General features: G+C 42.3%; 1 long non-coding RNA gene across 1 annotated transcript in view; it reads right to left on the bottom strand.

Moving 5' to 3' along the window:
• The window catches only part of LOC123954962, a 168,158-nt gene extending 148,488 nt beyond the window's left edge, over positions 1-19,670 (bottom strand). Inside the window, exon 1 of the long non-coding RNA XR_006821198.1 lies at positions 19,595-19,670. This is a non-coding gene — a long non-coding RNA (uncharacterized LOC123954962). The remainder of the gene's footprint in view (positions 1-19,594) is intronic.
• Between the last annotated feature and the right edge of the window lie 1,864 nt (positions 19,671-21,534).

The raw sequence follows: 21,534 nt of genomic DNA, 5'->3' as shown, positions 1-21,534 counted from the left end.
GTGACTCCAAAAGACATGCTTGGATATGTAGCAAGAACCATGTCCAGGTTCTTCTCTTTTATCCAGAAATAACCTTTCCAAAGATTTTTCTAAAGGAAATCAGTACTGAAACAGCAAGCATATTATATGGGGGGGAAACAACATTTGTTACAATATGGTTAACCCTTGAACAACACAGCTCCACTTATATGGGGATTTTTTTTAAAAAATAAAATACAGTACTATAAAAGTATTTTCTCTTCCTTATGATTTTCTTGATAACATTTTCTTTTCTCTAGCTACCTTGATTGTATATACAATATGCAGTATATAATACATATAACATACAAAATATGTGTTAAGAAGCTATTTGTGGGGCACCTGGGTGGCTCAGTGGGTTAAAGCCTCTGCCTTCAGCTCAGGTCATGATCCCAGGGTCCTGGGTCAAGTCCCACATCGGGCTCTCTGTTCCACAGAGAGCCTGCTTCCTCCTCTCTCTGCCTGCCTCTCTGCCTACTTGTGATCTCTGTCTGTCAAAATAAATAAATAAAATTTAAAAAAAAAAAGAAGCTATTTGTGTCATCAATAAGGCTTCCAGTCAACAGTAGGCTGTCTGTAAAGTTTCTGGGGAGTCAAGGTTACATATGGATTTTTGACCACATGAGGGTTGGTGTCCCCAACTAAATGGAAGTTAGTCATAGTGGTTTGTATTTGCATTATAGACTATCATCCAGCCATAAAAATGACAGTTATGAAGATAACATAGAAATATGAAACAATGCTTATAATGCAGGTTAAGGCTGCACAGACCACTTACTATGAGTTCAGCACTATGTTATGTGATGTACATGCATTTATCTCTCCTCATCCACACAGAACCTTATGGGTGGGGAAGATACTACTACTATCCTCGCTGTAAAGATTAGAACATTGATACAAAGTTGCTTAGTGATTTCCCAAGTTCACAGGAAAGCCAGGATTAAAACGTAAGCTGTTATTAAAGCCATCTCTCCTCATCCAAAATGGCACACAAGCCCTAGAGGCCAAAAGATAATAAGCAAAAGTGGGAGGGGAAGGGGCAGAGGGAGAGGGAGAGAGAAACTCAAGGAGACTGCACTGAGCACAGAGCCTGATGTGGGGCTCGATCTCACAACCCTGAGATCACACCTCAAGGGAAACCAAGAATCAGACACTTAGCAACTGCACCATCCAGACCCCCCTCAAGCTTATTTATATATGTTCACAACAAACAATGGGAAATGGACACTTTTAAATACCATTACAATAGTATGAAAGAGAAGAAAGTACTTCAGAATTCAACCTAACAAAGTTGTACACTGACAACTACAAACTTTCCTACAATAATTAAAAAAAAAAAAGACCTAAATACAGGAATTAGAAGACTCGATATTATGTAGATGTCATTTCTCAACATTTAACCAAGAGATTAAATATCATGTCGACCCCAGTCATATTTTATGCCGTAAGTGGCAAACTGATTCTAAAATGTATTTGCAAGCGCAAAGGAGTAAGAATAGCCAAAACAAGTTTGAAAAAGAATAACAAAGTTGGCAGGTACCCATTAACAGACTGCAAGAACTTATACAGAGCTACAGTCATCCAAACAGCATGTCAATGGCATAACAATAAACATAAAAATGAATAAAACAAGGGCTCCTGGGTGGCTCAGTGGGTTAAGCCTCTGCCTTCGGCTCAGGTCATGATCTCAGGGTCCTGGGATCGAGCCCCGCATGGGACTCTCTGCTCAGCAGGGAGCCTGCTTCCCGCTCCCCCACCTGCCTCTCTGCCTACTTGCAATCTCTCTGTCAAGTAAATAAATAAAATCTTTTTTAAAAAATGAATAAAACAAAGAGAAGCCACCTGATTTTCAACAAAGATTCCACAGTAATTCAATAAAGAAGGAAAGTCTTTCCTCAACAAATGGTATTGGAACGACTGGGTATCTATAGGCAGACAGACAGACAGAAAGAAAGACACCCAACCCTTATGTCACACCATCTACATAGACAATCAAGAACTAAAACTACAATGTTTTTTAACTATACCATTTTTTGAAGAAAGCAACAAAATTTTATGACTTTAGATTACTCAAGATTTCCTAGATAGGGCAAGAAGTATGATCCTTAAAAGAAAGAGACATGATAAACTGGACTTCACCAAAATTTCTAACTTCCATTCTTCAAAATACTGTTAAGAAAATTAAAAGAACAGCAGCATACTGGGCAAAAAATGTTTGAAAAAGACATATCTAATAAAAGATATGACTACAGAATACACAAAGAACTCTCACAACTCAATAATAAGGAAATGAAGGCAATAAAAATGGGTAAGATGTATGAACATTTCACCAAAAAAAAAAAAAAAGATACCAATAGTCAATAAACACATGAACTGATGCTCATAGCACTCACTTAGAGCTGAAATTAAAGGACCAGTAACACCAAGTGTTAACGAGGGTGTGGAGTAACAGAAATTCTCAGACAATGCTAGGTGGGAATGCAAAGTAGCCACTTCAGAAAACAATCTGGCAATTTCTTATAAAGTTCAACATACACCTACCATCCAACCCCGCTACAAAAAAAATCCTTTTATTACTTACGTAAGAGACAAGAAAAGCTACGTCTAAACAAAAACCTATATGTAAATGCTCACAGCAGTTTATTTATATTAGTTCAAAACTGGGAACAACTGTCCCTCATCTAGCACATGGATAAACGAATTTTACTATATCACTACAATGGCGAACTAACCAGCAATTAAACAAAGAACTACTGATAAATGCAACAGCATGGATAAATCTCCAAAACATTAACACCAGGCATTGGAAGATTTCATGTATATGTTACATTCCACAAAAGGTAAAACTAGAGGGACAGAAAATAACGCCTGTGGTTACTGGGTCTTGGAACATGCAGACCGGACAGATGGCAGAGGGACTCAGGAAATAAAAACGTTCTATATTTTTAGTGTTGTGGTGGCCATACAACTGTATACATCTATCGAAACTTACCAAATTGTAAACTTTAAAATAATGAGTTTTATGTAAACGATGCTCCAATAAACCTGACATACAAAAAAAGGGATGGAGCCTGTCAGGCATATTAAATATTTTTTAAGTAATTAAATATTAAGTAAATAAATATTAAGTAAATATTAAATATTTACTTAACAGCAAATAAAATGAAAATGAGAGGGCTTTTTTTTTTTTTTCCTACCTTGGAGCTCTCCTGAACCTTCTCAATTATGAACCTCTGGGCTAACACCACTCACCTTTGGGCAAAGGAGTTTGCTGCTGCAGAAACCTTTCTGCCCTGCCTCCCAAAACAGGCTCTGCAGATCCTTATTTCTCTAAATGCCACCTACTAGTGCCTAAATAAATCGCCAGCATGTAGACTGAAATGCCCCCTATGAAACAGAGACTGATATTTAAAAAGAAAAGAAAAAAAATGTGTGTCGCAAGAAAGCGTACAGAACTCATGTAGCAAGTGAACCATGAGCGAATGCTACCGGAGAACAACTGGACTGTTCCACAGAGCCCCTCGCCCTGCCTCTCAACTCACGCCAGATGAGAAGACGCCCATCGTGTTGAGGGGGGGATGATGAGAGCAATGGCACGGCGTCAGCACACCGGAAGCCTTCACTAAACTTTCACTCTGAGTTTGACATATATTCTCATTCAGACCACAAGACAACCCTATGAGTAATTGCTTTCATCATCCCACTTCATGGAGGAGGACAAGGAAGCACAAAGATGGTGACTAACTTGCTCAAGTTCACGCAGCTCCTAAATAACAGGGTTGGTGTCATAGCTGAATTTCTAGATCAACTTGACCGCGCCAATGGCTGCCTGATATTTGGTCAAACATTATTCTCTGTGTGTCTATGAGGGTGTTTCTGGATGAGATTAACACTTGAGTCGGGACAGAGGAAAGCAAGTTGCCTTCCCATAATGTGGGTGGGCTTCAGCGTAGCAACGGGAGACCTGGACAGAACAAAAAGCCTAGGTAAGAACAGACTTCTCCTGTGTGATGGCCTGAGCTGGGATATTTCGTCTTCTTCAGCCTTTGAACTCAGACTGAAATGCTGGCTCTTCTTGGGTCTCAAGCCTCCCAGCTTCCAACCCGGGACTACCATCGTTGGCTCTCCTGGGTCTCCTTGCTTGCTGACAGCAGAGCCTGAGACTTCTCGGTGTCCATAATTACGTGAGTCATCAACCCCCAATATGGGGTCTTAATAGAAGGCACTGACGCACATGATTATGGAGGCCAAGATGTTCCAAGATAGGTAGGTATATAGAAAGACAGACAGACAGACAGACAGACAGAGAGCTGATAGACGGTCTGTTGGTTCTGTTCCTCTGGAAAACTCTGACTAAGTCAACGGGGCTTTGAATCCAAGCATCTCTGACTCCAAAGCAGGAAGTCTTAGCAATGTTAACCATTCTTAAGTCATACTACGTCAATGCAAAATCAGTTCGCGTTCCTAAAAGTTGAATGCCTTCTGCAAGTTAAAGGAAGTCCAGAGTTTTGTTGTTATCTTACATCTATCCTTTATGTTCCGCTGCTCCTAAAACTCAAACATAAAATACTCTGATCCTACCTGGCTGTCCTCAATCCCATGTTGGGACCCATAATTTCTCATCCATTTGTAATCACAGACAGCAAAGTTCTCCTTAAGTCCCAAGTCCTGAAAGAAATGAGGGCCTCTGGTTTAATTTGAACTTTTTGTCAAAGCAAGCACATAATAGGACATCAAACACTAAGACAAGGAGGCGAGTGATTAAGATCAAGGGCAATAAAATTATAAAAGAACTACAGAACAACAACTCCCATTAGCCATCTCTGAGCTCTGTGATCTGGAATCATACCCATCAATCTCCATCGTCCCCATCAGGATATATATGAAGGCAGGAGAAGAAAAGAGATTAGAAAATGGTCAGGAAGTGATGCAGAAGGATCACAAAGCTCAGTTTATCACATGGGTCTCTGATCATGAAAAATTTTCATCTCGGCCAGATCCTCGCAACGCGGTTCCTCCCACCAAGGAGGCCTCTCAGCTTTCAATGGTGGGAATCTATTATTCGTGAATATGCCCAGCCCTTCTGAGAGGGCCTATTTCTGGACACTCCTACTCCTTAGGTCGTGTGCTTCCTACTGACTGGAGAATGCTGCACCTGCTTTAAAATACCTCGAAAGAGCCCCTGAATCTGTATGGTGCTTTACAGGTCTCATTTCCGTATGCTCTTACTGCCTCTTCCCTGTGGCTCATGTGACCAGTTCGGCCCATGATTTATAAACATAAAAGATGTGCCATTTCCAGGCTACAGCATTATACTGCTGGACAGGATGTTCCGAAGCTCTCCTGCCCTCTGCTAGGAAAACTACAGGGTTCCTGATGGGCTGTTCCTTCAGCCTGTGTCTCAAGAAACATGGAACCAAGTTCCCAGAAGTTACATGCGATGTGAGTTGTTACAGCCATTAAGATTGGGGGGGGGGAGGGGTTGTTATCAAAGCAAAAAGAGTCTCTAGCTTAAATGGTACAAGTAATTACAACTATATGTTTTATGCCTCAAAGGGTATATTCAGAAATTAAATTAGCTAATCTATGTTGACTTTTCTGAACCATCCATGTGTTGTAGGGATGGTCCCATTCCCTCTCAGCTTTCGTATTTCCAGTCTGAAGTACTATAGCATGAGAATCCATCCTGATTCCTTTGACTAGCACACTCACACATACACACACACACACACACACACACACACACACACACATCCCACACCATTTGATTGTGCCAGCTTAGCAAGGGCCTGGCAACCCAGTGCCTTCCCTGTTACATTGGATTTAAAGTCACTTCATAGCCCTACAGAAGGGATCTAACAGAACAGGAGTGACCTCCTGTTTTACAACTATGTGGCTAAAAGGAGAGACTACGAAGATGGACTGCCGAATCAGATAAAGGAGACAAACTGTGGGAGGATGAAGAGGAGCCCCGGAGTCCAGGACAGACACAGGACTACAGCTGTGGAACCTTGAACAAATTCCTAATTGGGAAAATCATCCATAGTCCCACACTAGGCTGGCTGTCAGAACCCCTAGCTAAAGCCGGTTAAAATGCAGACGCCGGGACCACATCCCTGATGTCTGGAATCCGGATCTCTAGGAATACACACAGGGAGTATAACACATTCGTGAGCCTGCGGGAGATTCTGATAATGACCCCTAGATTAGGGGAACTCTCAAGCCCTTTCTGATTGTGCAACCTCATCGTCTACAAGTAAAACCAGGAATACAAGGAACTCGGTCTTCCCCCATGTGAACACAGGTGCTAGTCCATGCTGTGGTGAACCTGCACTCACTGGCTCCACTAATGAGAGTAACAAAATCTTTGGAGACAGGGTAAGACAAATGGCCTCTTTGAGCCAGGATTAGACATGAGGATGAACTTCCTGGTAGTGCAGATGGTCTAGCAGAAACGAAGTTAGGCAGTATGTGGTCAGAACCCACATTCCCTCAATTTGCCGTCTTCTGTATGTCCAGGCAGGGCCGACTTCATGTGTGTAGGACCTGTGCAGGCAGAGAGGGACTCTCTCAGAAGGAGCCCAGGCTTGGCTTAATGCTCTACCATTGCTGTCTTGAAATTCTTACGATTTTGTCTCTCCGCGTGAGTTACATAAGTGAAATCTAAGGAGACAGCGGAGCATGCATATGAGCAGAGAGGGCTCGCGAGGCTACAATAACACACGCAGGCTCAGGGCTCCGGGTATGACAGGCTGCGGCAGCCAGCACTGAAACCTAAGCCCAGGTGGGTGGCAGCAATGTCCGTGGCTGGGGGGGGGGGGGGGGGGGGGGGGCAGCCCGCCTGTCAGAGTCTGGAGCCCATCCCTGTTAACATCTGCATAAATAGGAACTCCCTGTCCTGGGAGCCAGGACAGAGACTGCTGGTGCTCAAGCAGTAAACTCTGTCAGTAAATTACTACGAAAGAAAAATGTGCCCAGGAACATTGCATTACAGCATATCCAGGAGCTATGAAGATTCGTTAAAGACTTTAGAATCTCCAGTTTTGAAATCTACTGCAAAAAAGCAGAGCAAAGATCCACAGGCTTAGAATTAGAAACTGAATTTAAAGGTTGCCACATGCAACAGAAAAGAGGACCATTTCATAATGAAACTCTAAGTGAACCACTTACTAGCAAAAAAGACAGTTTTAAGTAATCTCTATACCCAACATGGGGCTTTGAATCTACAACCCTAAGATCAAGAGTTGTATGTTCCACCAACTAAGCTAGCTAGGTACCTCAAGAAAGACCATTTCTAAATTAATTTTTCCTTGTATGAAGAAACACACTGGACTACATAAACAAGCATTTTGAATTACATACCAATCACAAAGGTATTTTCAGCTGCTCACAGGACTCACTCCAGGTTACAGGAAGTGTCAGAGAAAACTTTCATTAAAATGCTCTTATTTAAGGAGCACCTGGGTGGCTCAGTGGGTTAAAGCCTCTGCCTTTGGCTCAGGTCATGATCCCAGGCCAGATCGAGGCCGCATTGAGCCCCACATCTGGCCCTCTGCTCCGCAGGGAGCCTGCTTCCTCCTCTCTCTCTGCCTGCCTCTCTGCCTAGTTGTGATTTCTCTCTGTCAAATAAATAAAATATTTTTTTTAAAATGCTCTTATTTAAAATTAAACTCAGACTTACACAAGACTGATCTGTATGAAGAGTTAAATCTTTTTAGAAATATTGTTAAACAAGAATCATTAGCTCTAGACTCCTGAAGTCTGTATTCCAAAATAAATTTTTTAAGAAATTTATCCTAAAGCTGTTATACCCCAAAGATACTCTTAACTCCTATAACAATTCCAATAACCCCAGTAACTCAGCAGAAAGATCCTTCTCAAAATTAGAGTTATGAAACATTATTTGTGATTTTGTACTTGCAAAGAGATTGCTTTCAATTATATCAAATGAAAATGAAGTTGCTGAGAGTATAAATTTTGATAGTCTCAAAAATGAATTAGCAAAAAAGAGAGCCAGAAAAATCTCACAGCCAATCAAGATATTGCAGTGATGAAGTATTTTTATTATGGTATATAAAATTATGACCACAAACATATTTTTTACTATTTATCATTTTTGTTATCCCTATATCACAATTACAACATTGATTTATAAGTAGTAAAATATTTTTAAAAGAAAAAGTTTATAATTGAATATCTTTAACGATACTCCTTTGAATAAGCAACCCCACATTTTCCATTTGCCCTGGGCCCTAATTGTCACGTCCTGTTTGAAGGGTAACTTTGCTGGAAATTTCAGCGCAGGTCTGTGATCCCCATCTTGCCAAAGATTTTTAGTGATTTCAGCAAGTCTAAGAGTCCAGTGTATCCTATAACCCAGAGACCAGGAGTATTATAGCAGCTACCTTCTCAGAGTCTACATTCTTAGGAGTTCTGGGACATCCTTGACTTTGAGTTCCTCCTTTTGGATTAAGGCCCTCATCTCCTAAAACAGAAGGAACTATATTTCAAGCTTTCACCCAATGATTCATGAGTGAAACATCTTTAAATAAAAACAGGGCAGGGAGGGGAGAGAGCATCAGACTTCTTTGAATTTGGGCCAGTGTTTCCAAATGCAAAATACTCAACAGCCAATTTCCCCTGGCTTTGTAGATAAACAACAAGATGACCTTTTATGTCAGAAAGGAGCAATGAAATTTCCATTCCTTGTGGAATGTCGGGTTTGGAACCAACTTTTTCTGTGTTTCTTCTCAAGATAACAACCCACAAAATGCCCCCAATAAATGCAAATTATGTGATTCTGTTGCCAAGTCAGACGTTCAAACAAATGATCTTGTCTCTTTTCCAAAAAAGATATCATAAACACATCTTTAGGAACTTTTCTGTGCAGGAGTGGAAATCTCCTCTTTCCCCGTAATGTTGCATCCTCGGGCTCCTGGGAAAGGATGCTCTGGTACTCTGGTAACTGAGTACTGTGAAAGCAAGCCATGCCTCCTCCCCACCTCATTCTCCTTCCAGTCATTTCAGAAGGAACTGAGACCATTTTCCTGAATCCCTTTGGGGACAGGCGGGTGTGGTGAGCCATTCCCCCAGTGGAAAAAAAATGAAGCTAATAAAGCCATCATCCATTCTGCACAGAACTTTTGATCCACTTTCTCCTCTTTCACTATTCCCAAGTTCCGTAAGAATAAAGTTTTTCCCAGGACCCACCAGTCTGGAGATAAAACCAGGATGGCTGTAAGAGTCATGTTCCCAGCCTCTTTTAAGAAATCTGCTGCCCCTGCTGACTCCAACATTCAGGGGCTTCTGATTATTCTTTTTACAAGGTTGCTTTAAATAACAACTCTTTGGAGTGAACTTAAAATAGAACTTGAGTTACAAAATGTTGGTTTACATGCAATCTTCCAAGACTGGATCGGTACATGCTAGGAGGTCCACTCAATGATCACTTTGCTTTTAAACTCCTGTAAAACATTTAGTTCAATAATACAATATGAAGAAAAAAATACTTTTTAGAACCTTTTTGTGCTTCTGTTTAATTTGCCTTTAAAATAGCCCTGGTATTATCAGAGCTGAAAACATAAGGAAGATCTCTGCCAAATCATCCAACGGGGAGAGAAAGAGAGAGAGGAGGGAAAAGATCTTGGCCTTGACCTTGAGAATATGAGAAGAAGTGGATAAAAGTGGGCTAAGTGGCTGTGTGACTTTCTCTGACTCCACAAAGGAGTGGTGTTCTTGACATTCATTCTATCTGCATCATCGAGATCAACATTCCCTGCAAACCCACTGGACCAAAAACCTTCTACGATCCTGCCATCATTAATACACCAGCGGTGATTCAGGTACTACTGGAAGGACAATGCCCATCTGTGGAATTGCCAGAGGTAAGTGGACTCTAGATGAGCAACAGGCATTGTTGTGAGCTCCATGCAACCAGACAGGAAAAGTGCTTGGCCGGGAGCAGCTCCAGAGTACCTACTCATAGGGTGAAAGAGTGGGTGGAATTTTAAAGAGTTTACCATCTAGTTGAACATGGACAAACTCCACCCAACATTTTGATTCAAAGAGCAATAGATGAGTGGGTCAGACAAGAGCTGTGTCAGGTCAAGGAAAATAGAACTTGGAAGATGTTTCGGAAGGATAAAGCTCAGAACTGCACCCAGGGGCAGTTCCAGACAACCTTCACTTGCCTTCTTGTCAGACAGAGAAGAAGGATGGAGAGTGTCCCTGAGGATTGCAGTGAGGTCACTCTCTTGGGTGGCCATGCTTTATCAATGCCAAACAAATTGCTCTGATGATGGGAGTGACCCCAGCATTTTAGCTCTCTGTTCACTTTTGGTGCCTAAGTGTAGAACTGTCTGAACTGGATCATTCTCTTACACCAAACACAAAGATAAATGCAAAGTGAATGAAAGACCTCAGTGTGAGACAAGAACCCATCAGAATTCTAGAGGAGAACATAGGCAGTAACCTGTTCAACATCGACCCCGCAACTTCTTTCAAGACATGTCTCCGAAGGCAAGGTAAATAAAAGCAAAAATGAACTACTGGGACTTCTTCAAGATAAAAAGCTTCTGCACAGCAAAGGAAGCAGTCAACAAAACAAAGAGACAACCCGTGGAATGGGAGAAGATATTTGCAAATGATATTACAGATAAATGGCTTGTATCCAAGATCTATAAAGAACTTCTCAAACTCAACACTCGAAAAACCCAGTCCAAAAAATGGGCAGAAGGCATGAACGGATATTTCTCCAAAGAAGACGTACAAATGGCCAACAGACACATGAAAAAATGTTCAACATCACTAGCCATCAGGGAAATATAAATCAAAACCACAATGAGATGCCATCTGACACCAGTTAGAATGGCAAAAATTAACAAGTCCGGAAAAAACAAATGTGGGCAAGGATGAGGAAAAAGGGGAACTCTCTTACACTGTTGGTGGGAATGCAAGCTGGTACAACCATGCTGGAAAACAGTATGGAAGTTTCTCAAGATGTTAAGTATAGTGCTACTCTATGACCTAGCAATTGCACTACTGGGTATTTACCCCACAGATACAGATGCAGTGAAAAGAAGGGGCACATGCACCCCAATGTTCACAGCAGCAATGTCCACAATAGCCAAACCATGGAATAAGCTGAGATGCCCTTTAACAGGTGAATGGATAAAGAAGATGTGGTCCATATATACAATGGAATATTACTCAGCCATCAGAAAGGATGAACACCCACCATTTGCATCGACATGGATGGAACTGGAGGGGATTATGCTAAGTGAAGTAAGCCAAGCAGAGAAAGACAATTATCATATGGCTTCACTCATATGTGGAACATAAGCAACAGCATAGAGGACCATAGGGGGAGAGAGGGAAATCTGAAGGGGGAGAAATCAGAGAAGAGGATGAACCATGAGAGACTGTGGATCCCAGGAAACAAACTGAGAGTTTCAGAGGGATGGGGGTGGAGGGATGGGGAAACAGAGTGATGGGTAGAGAGGGCATGTGTTGTGATGAGCACTGAGTGTTTTACGTAACTCATGAATCATGGAACACTACATCAAAAACTAATGTTGTGGAGCGCCTGGGTGGCTCAGTGGGTTAAGCCTCTGCCTTCGGCTCGGGTCATGATCCCAGGGTCCTGGGATTGAGCCCCGCATCGGGCTCTCTGCTTGGTGGGGAGCCTGCTTCCTCCTCTCTCTCTCTCTCTGCCTGCCTCTCTCCCTACTTGTGATCTCTATCTGTCAAATAAATAAATAAAATCTTAAAAAAAAAAAACTAATGTTGTACCATACAGTGGATAACTGAACATTAAAAAAAAAAAAAAGCACTGTCTGAATCTCCTAATGTCCAGAAGTAACAACAAAGTCATGAAACCAGGGACACCTGGGTGGCTCAGTTGGTTAAGCGGCTGCCTTCGGCTCAGGTCATGATCCCAGCATCCTGGGATCGAGTCCCACATCAGGCTCCTTGCTTAGCAGGGAGCCTGCTTCTCCCTCTGCCTCTGCCTGCCGCTCTGTCTGCCTGTGCTTCCTCTCTCACTCACTCACTCTCTCTCTCTGACAAATAAATAAATAAAATCTTTTTTAAAAAAAATCATGAAACCACTCCAACTGTGAAAATCTGGGGAACATACAAAACATAGAAAACGATCTTCAGAACTAGCATTCCAGCTGCCCCCCTACCCCAATGGTAGAAAGAGGAGGTCTAAAAGAAAGAGCTTTCCCTCCCAACCTCGACTGAGCAAAGTACCCTACACAACCAGCAGCCCAGACACATCTGTGCACGGCCGCAGGATGAGCCTGACGAATTGGCCTATTCTGAGGATGGGCTGCTTTTTTAACCAGACAATGGTCCTGAGAGTTCAGGGGGGAAAAAAAAAAATTCAGTCTCTTCCCATGAAATTTTTCCTGCCTGCCTGTCACTTACCTGTTCGCAGCACTGTGTCATCTCCCACTTTGTGAAAATAGATGACATTTCAGTATCTCTAAGGACATAAAATCATAGGGTTTTAAAATGAGAAGAACCCGAGGGACCCTCTAAGGCTGATCATTCATTCTATTAAAAGGATCAGCCAGGGGCACCTGGGTGGCTCAGTGGGTTAAAGCATCTGCCTTCGGCTCAGGTCATGATCCCAGGATCCTGGGATCGAGCCCCGCATGGGGCTCTCTGCTCAGCGGGGGGCCTGCATCCTCCTCTCTCTCTGCCTGCCTCTCTGCCTACTTGTGGTCTCTGTCTGTCAAATAAATAAATAAAATCTTAAAAAAAAAAAAAAAGGATCAGCCATGGGGGTCCCTTAAAATGACAAGCTCATCGTGTGCCTTGAAAGTGGAATTCAATTACAAAAATTAAGTCCATACAGACACGCTCACGTCTCCAGGAATGTGGCCACCACATATCGGGAGATGGACCCATAACACTATGTGATTTGGGTTTATCTTGTAAGAGCTAAAAATGCCAAAGGATAAACCCAAAACAGAAATTCTGGGGTGACCTTCTCATTTAGAGAAACCATAGTGGTTATTGTTAGCAAGCCTGCTCCCGCCCCACGGCCTTTTCCCTGCCTTTCCTCCAGCCCCAAACACTTTTTCCCCAGATGTGTGAATCACTGACCCTTCCCTTCATTCAGGTCTCTGTCCAACGCTCTCTGAGAAGTTTCCCCGCTCCTTCGAACTCAAGTACTTCCTCCCGCCTCACCTATCCCAAATGCTGCTTCATCTCTGTTCATCCTGCTTCCCACCCCATGGCTTAGCGAATCTCTTCAGCTGTTAGCAGCTGCCCTGACTAAAGTCTATGCTCCATAAAGACAGGCTTTTTTTTTTCTGCTTTGTTCACTAGTTTCATTTCTTGTCTCTATAACAGAGTCTGGCACGTATAGGTCAGTAAATACTGAACAGATGAGTGAAGGAAGGAACAAGCAGGCACATGAGTACTTAGCCGTGTCTCACATACGTTCTGGAGAACTTTCAGAATCTTGTCCTGCCCCCCCCCCCCATCTGTGGCTAACTCCAATGTGAGGTTCCTGTCATGTGAAGAGCTCCCTCCTTTGGCAAGTCTCTCCGGGATGGCACTGGGCACTGAAGAGGTTGTGTAATCCCTCCAACCCTGACTACGTGCCAGACAACACGCATGAACAAACAGGGAATGACCGGAGAGTGTAAGAGTGAGGGTGAGAGCAAATGGCAAACGTGACCCCACGCGGGGCCACGGTCTAAAGGATAACTCAGGCTAGCCAGACTGGGATGAAGAGAGGGGCATTCCAGGAGGAGAAAACAAAACACATGGAGGTCTTAGAACAACAGAAATGATGGAAGGATCAGGAAGGAAACTAGCTAAAAGAAAAGGCAAAACGAGGAAGAACGCTAAATGAAATGTGAGGTTCCCGAATGAACGAAAAGCCTTCCGTAACAGTCTCGCCTCCCCATTGCCTACAGCCCGGACTCTTCTGCCATGAGCCCCACCAGCCTATTACAGGCAGCAGCCGCCGCAGCCTGTCCAAGTAACAGCCGCGGGCAGCCCTGGTGGGAAGGCTGGAGGGCGGTCCCGCCACGGCTGGTGTGAGCAAGGGACAGAGATAGCAGCCAGTGCAGCCAGTCCTGAAATTGTCAGATGGAAATAAGCCTCACCTGGCAGAGTCACTATCACAACCATGAATTTGATGATAACCTTGGTAGAGATCATCTGCCTAGTTTCATTTTCTGGTTCGTAAGCAAAGAGAGACAAGAACAGAGAGAGAGAGTCACTTGAGCATTCAAGGTCCCCCTGCGCTCAATTCGGACCTGGACACATCCAGCCCATCGTTTTATTACTTGATTTTTTTAAAGAAACCCAAAGACAACTAGAGAAAACCTATCACGTATCAGACATGATATCCTGTAGTCTTAAAAATATTATCCCCATCAGACTGAATGATAGCCCTGGGACAACATTATACACATTCTCCATCTTACAAGTGAGCAGACGGAGGCTCTGAAGAGGTACCGTGACTTTCCCAAGAGCGTATACCTATCAAGTAAAGCTAAGCCTTAAGCTAAACACGTCTGACCTCCAAAGACCCAACTCATATCCACTGATATCCAGCTACCTGGATGTAAGAAACTTATCTGCGGGTGAAGGTATTTATTGGACCAAACACAAACTCAAGCCATGATTTGAGAGAATGGATGAAAATGCCCTTGTAATGGAGAACTTTCCACAGCCCTATTCCCCCTGTCTGCCAATGCCTTGTCAAGACCAAGGCCAAGTTCCAGGGCCTGAATCTATCCCTTGCTATGTTCTTCAGTCAAAATATACAGGGCTCTTAAATGGCTCAGTTGGTTAAGCATCTGCCTTTGGCTCAGGTCCTGATCCCAGGCTCCAGGGATGGAGCCCTGCATCGAGCTCCCTGCTCAGCGGGGAACCTGCTTCTCGCTCTCCCTCTACCCCTCCCCACTGCTCATGGTCTCTCTCTCTCTCTCAAATTAATAAATAAAATCTTAATATAGATAAATATACATATATATGTATCTTTGTATATACATATATACATTATATATATGTATGTACATATAATATACATACGTATATACGTATATACATATGTGTATACATATATATACACACACATACATACAGACAGACAATACACACAGGCCTATACAATAGAGTAATAGGCATTAAAATAATATTCCTGGGGCACCTGGGTGGCTCAGTGGGTTAAAGCCTCTGCCTTCAGCTCAGGTCGTAGTCTCAGGGTCCTGGGATCAAGCTCAGGCTCTCTGCTCAGCGGGGAGCCTGCTTCTCCGACCCCCCACCCCGCCTTTCTCTCTGCCTACTTGTGATCTCTCTCTCTCTCTCTCTCTCTCTGTTAAATAAATTAAATATTTTAAAAAAATAAAATAAAAATAAAGCAATGTTTCTAAGGAGTTTTGAATGTTGAGGAAAATGCTTTTGAAACAAAGGAAGAGAAACAAAGCAGATTCGAAATCTAGACACCATAGTTCTTAACTGCATCAGGACAAACAGGTATGCCATGACAGAATAACTGGGAAGGCACAGTCCACTTACTATCAGCAACTAGAAAATCAAAAATAAAACTACACCAACAATGGTTTCTGAATACTGAGCAGCAAATAGTCATCGTAAGACTATGATCTCTGAAAAAAAAAAAAAAAAAAATGGAGACATGGTAAGCCTTATTTTTTCCCTAACTCTAGCCTGAACGAAACTTACACACCACAGGCAGGGAGAGGAATCCCAAGCAGGTTGGCAGTCTTCCTGGATTAAGATACAGAGCTCTGAACTTGAGAAGGCTGAGACAGCCGGACTTCGTGGGGGCAAAATTCCAGAGAAGAAAGACCTATACAGAGAAAGAGCTTTGGAAAATTCATAAGAGTTCCCTTAAGCTTGTTGCCAAGTACTAAGGTGTGGATTAATAGGGTGAAGCCCCGCAAAGCCAAGAGGGTAATGGCTAAGGAGCTGTAAGCTGGACACTCTCCAGGACTGAAGGGGCTGAGAGAAATTTAAGTTTTGACCAGACAGTGTAGTGACTCATCATCGATCACCGAGATTATTCAGTTCAGAATCTAGAAGGGCTATGCCCTGGTCACGGGGCTAAACTAGATCCGGGGTAAAGACTACCACAGAATTACCCTAATAAAACTGAAAACTAGCCTTCAAAGGAATAGGCTGGTCCTCAAGCAGCACAACTCCCTGCCCGGATGAAGCCTGGCACTTCTTAAAGGAAAAAACAAAACAAAACAAAAAGCAAAGCATCAGTGTTACAGACAGAACTGTGTTTCATCCAAATTTATATGTTGAAACCCTAACCTCCAATGTGACTATATTTGGAGATAGAGGCTTTTTAAAGGTAATTAAGGTTAAATGAGACCATAAGCCCTAATCCAATATTATTAGGGTCCTTATAAGGAAAAGAAGCTACATCAGGGAAGCGTGTACACAAAGGAAAGGCCATGTGACTCAACTGGAGAAAAATCAATCGAGTGAAACACATCCAGAAATGACAGAAATGGCAGATAAGAATATTAAAAACATGGGGCGCCTGGGTGGCTCAGTGGGTTAAAGCCTCTGCCTTTGGCTCGGGTCATGATCCCGGGGTCCTGGGATCGAGCCCCACATCGGGCTCTCTGCTCCGCGGGGAGCCTGCTTCCTCCTCTCTCTCTGCCTGCCTCTCTGCCTGCCTCTCTGCCTAGTTGTGATTTCTCTCTGTCAAATAAATAAAAATTAAAAAAATAAAAAAAATAAAAAACATGGGGCACCTTGGGTGGTTCAGTGGGTTAAGCCTCTGCCTTCAGCTCAGGTCGTAGTCTCAGGGTCCCGGGATCAAGCCCCGAGTCAGTATCTCTGCTCAGCGGGGAGCCTGCTTCCCCCACCCCCCGCTTTTCTCTCTGCCTACTTGTGATCTCTCTCTCTCTGTTAAATAAATAAATAAAATATTTTTTAAAAAAAAAAGAATTTTAAAAACATCTCTTATAAACATGATCAAGAATAAAGAACGATATGAACATAAGTGCAGATATTTAAAAGACCTGAAGAAAAGAACCAAATGGAACTTAAAGGCATGAAAAATATATCAAAATTGAAAAATTACCAAATGTAACTGTATTAGTCAGTGTTCTCCAGAGTCACAGAACCAATAAGATATATATCAAGAGAGGAAGTTTTGGGTTGTGTGTTTTTTGGTTGGTTGGTTTGTTTTTTATGTAGGCTCCACACTGGGCATGGACTCCAACTCGGGGCTTGAACTCACCACCCTGAGATCAAGACCTGAGCTGAGATCAAGAGTCAGATGTTTATCGACTAAGCCACCCAGGCACCCTGAGAGAGATTTATTTTAAAGAACTGCTTGCGGGTGCCTGCGTGGCTCAGGTCATGGTGCCAGGGTCCTGGAATTAAGCTCTGCGTCGGTCTCCTTGCTCAGCAGGGAGTCTGCTTCTCCCGCTGCCTTTCACCCTTCCTCATGCTCTCTTTCTGTTTGAATTAAATAAATAAAATCTTAAAAGAAAAAAAAGAAAGAAAAAGAATTGCTTCACATGAGTATGGAGGCTGGCAAGTCCAAAATCTGCAGGGTGGGCAGGCAGCCTGGAGACCCAAGGAAGAGTCAATATTGCAACTCATGTATAGGGTTCTCTCATGGCAGAATTCCTTCTAGCTCAGGGAAGGTCAGTCTTTGTTCTGTTAAGGTTTTCAGCTGATGGGATGAGGCCCACCTTCATTACGGAGGACAATCTGTCCTCAAACCTCATCACTTCTTCACCATTATATCAAGAAGACATAATCCTAAATGTATACATACCCAATAAGAAAGATTCAAATTACATGAAGCTTCAAATAACTTAAGCAGACCAAAAGGAGAAATAGACAAATCTAGAATTATAGTCAGAGATATTAATACTCGTCTCTCATTAAAGTAGCAAAAAAAAAAAAAAATCAGGAAGGTTACAGAAAATTGAACACTTTGAACCAACTTGAGATAATTGACAGTTATAGAGACTCCCCAACAACAACAACAAAATACTCATTGTTTCCAAGTGCTCATGGAAATTTTACTGAGATAGGTCATCTTCTGGTCATTTATTGAAATAAATTTCAATAAGTTTAAAGGAATTGAAATCATGCAGAGTATGTTTTCTGACCACACTGAAGTTAAGTCAGTAATAAATAAGACAAAATATCTGGAAAATCTTCAAATATTTAGAAATTAAACAAAGACACTTCTAAATAACTTATGGGCCACAGAAATTACCAAGGAAACTAGAAAATATTTTGAACTAAATGAAAAGAAAAACCAACATATCAAAAACTGTAGGATATCGTGGCAGCCATGCTTGGAGAATTTATCATTTTAAATATGTAGACAAGAAAAGAAGAGCAATTTTAAATCAAAGACCCAAACTTCTGCATTAAAAGTTAGAAAAGGAGGGGCGCCTGGGTGGCTCAGTGGATTAAGCCGCTGCCTTTGGCTCAGGTCATGATCTCAGGGTCCTGAGATCGAGCCCAGCGTCGGGCTCTCTGCTCCGCAGGGAACCTGCTTCCTCCTCTCTCTCTGCCTGCCTCTCTGCCTACTTGTGATCTCTCTCTGTCAAATAAATAAAATAAAATCTTTAAAAAAAAAAAAAAAAGTTAGAAACGGAGGGGCGCCTGGGTGGCTCAGTGGGTTAAAGCCTCTGCCTTCATCTCAGGTCATGATCTCAGGGTATTGGAATCGAGCCCCGCATCAGGCTCTCTGCTCAGCAGGGAGCCTGCTTCCCCCTCTCTCTATGCCTGCTGCTCTGCCTAGTTGTGATCTCTGTGATCTCTGTCAAGTAAATAAATAAAATCTTAAAAAAAAAAAGTTAGAAAAGGAAATGATAAACCCACAATAAATGGAAGAAGTGAGAAGCAATATGAAAATTAATAGAAAAGCAAGGCAAAAAATAGAGAAAATCAATGAAACCAAAATCTAGTTCTTTGAAAAGATACAAATAAATTAATTTTTTTAAAAAGAATATTCAAAAAATCCTAATATGTGTTTTTCTTGGTTAGATTATGATTGTTTAATTTTATTATTTATATTTCATAGTTTCTAAATATTTTTAATGAGCACAAAATCAGATTCTAATCAGAAAACCAAGGCACTATTTTTCAAACCGCCACTCCTGTGTTAATTTCAGAAGCACTACAGTGACTTGTCTTCTAAGGAAAGATACTTGTCCTTCTTAAAGTCTGTTGAGTGAGTAATGTAACTATTTGAAAGACAGCACCTCCCACCCACGTTTCCACTGAAAAGGAGAGAGCCGTACTCCTTTCCAGATGGCTCCAGACCCAGAATGAGCATTCCTGTTTCTGACCACAACACACTTGAACCTTCTGGAGAGCCTGAAATCCAAGGGGTCCACGTAACCCATTAGTCCCTTAGAGTAGAATTGATTTCCTACTCTGCCTTGTCCTTCTCCCTCCTACGACCTTACTCTCTAAGTCAAGTCTGCTTTCTTCCTCACCTACATAGACCCTCCCTCACCGTCCCCTCCCTGTACCCCCACTGCAGGTAAAACCTGCTATTTTTCACCTCTGCCTCAGAGCACTTGCGAAATTGCACCTGAGAGGAAGATGTCCCACTGTGTGCTCCAAGCCATCTTCATCAGTATCAAACGTGAGGCTATGATCTAATTGCCATTTGGCAACTTGTGTCTATTTCCAGTTGGTTAGAATCTTGAGAAAAGGAGAGGCTTTTGGCTACTCTCTTCAATATATTGCTGCATCCATAATCTGTTTCTATGAGATAACATAAGCCTTTTCCTGATTCAGCCACACACATGTGACAACCGCACCCAACTGTGTTACAAACGAATGACATGACCTCCCTGATAGGGCTGGGGAAGAAAGGAACAGATCTAAACCACCCTGGAAAACAAGATTTTATCTAGATGCTGTAAAGTTAAAGCCATAAAACCTGACAATAACACAATATTCTAGCGGGCAAATTTGTTTCTCACAGGAGCACAGGTTAGGACGCCTACATATACTAGGGTTAGACAATAAATATATTGCACATAATGACAGCCAAGTTTTTCACCATCAAAGAAAGAAGAAATGAGGGCGCCTGGGTGGCTCAGTGGTTAAGCCGCTGCCTTCGGCTCAGGTCATGATCTCAGGGTCCTGGGATCCAGCCCCGCATAGGGCTCTCTGCTCAGCAGGGAGCCTGCTTCCTTCCCCTCTCTCTGCCTGCCTCTCTGCCTACTTGTGATCTCTCTCTGTCAAATAAATTAAAAAAAAAAAAATCTTTAAAAAAAAAGAAAGAAGAAATGAAAGAAAAATCTAAAATGAGCTCTCTGAAAACTACAGAACACTAAAGAAGACACAAAGAAATGGAAAAACATTCATGCTCACAGATTGGAAGAACAAATATTGTGAAAATGTCCATGCTACCCAGAGCTATCTACACATCAATGCAGTCCCTGTCAAAATAACATCAGCATTTTTCACAGAGCTGGAACAAACAATCCTAAAATTTGTATGGAACCAGAAAAGACCCCAAATAGCTAAAGAAATATTGAAAAAGAAACCAAAGCTGGAGGCATCACAATTTCAAACTTCAAGCTCTATTACAAAGCTGTAATCATCAAGACAGTACGGTCCTGGCAGAAAAACAGACATGTAAATCAATGGAACAGAACAGAGGGCCCAGAAATGGACCCTCAACTCTGTGATCAACTAATCTTTGACAAAGCAGGAAGAACATCTAATGGAAAAAAGAGTCTTTTCAACAGATAGTGTTGGGAAAATTGGACAACCAAATGCAGAAGAATGAAACTGTACCACTTTCTTAAACCATATACAAAAATAAACTCAAAATTGTGAGATACCACCTCACACCTGTCAGAATGGCTAAAATTAACCAGTCAGGAAACAACAGGTGTTGGCAAGGATGTGGAGAAAGGGGAACCCTCCTACAGTGTTGGTGGGAATGCAAACTGCTGCAGCCACTCTGGAAAACAGTATGGAGTTTCCTCAAAAAGTTGAAAATAGGGCACCTGGGTGGCTCAGTGGGTTAAAGCCTCTGCCTTTGGCTCAGGTCATGGTCTCAGGGTCCTGGCATCAAGCCTCACATCCGGCTCTCTGCCAGCAGGGAGCCTGCTTCTCCCCCGCCACCCCACCCCCACCCCCACCTGCCTCTCTGCCTACTTGTGATCTCTATCAAATAAATAAATAAAAATCTTTTTTAAAAAATTGAAAATAGAGCTACCCTACAACCCAGCAATCACACTACTGGGTATTTACCCTAAAGATTACAAATGTAGTGATCTGAAGGGGCCCATGAACCTGAATGTTTATAGCAGCAATGTCCACAATAGCCGAACTATGGAAGGAGCCTAGATGTCCATCAACAGATGAATGGATGAAGATGTGGTATATATATATATACAATGGAATACTATGCAGCCATCAAAAGAAATGAAATCTTGCCATTTGCAAAGACATGGATGGAACCAGAAGGTATTATGTTAAGCAAAATAAGTCAGTCAGAGAAAGACAATT

This window comes from Meles meles, chromosome 13, assembly GCF_922984935.1.
Source record: "Meles meles chromosome 13, mMelMel3.1 paternal haplotype, whole genome shotgun sequence".
Classification (NCBI taxonomy): domain Eukaryota; kingdom Metazoa; phylum Chordata; class Mammalia; order Carnivora; family Mustelidae; genus Meles; species Meles meles.
Note: the sequence above shows the minus strand (reverse complement) of the source record. Positions and strands in the feature narration are given on the sequence as shown.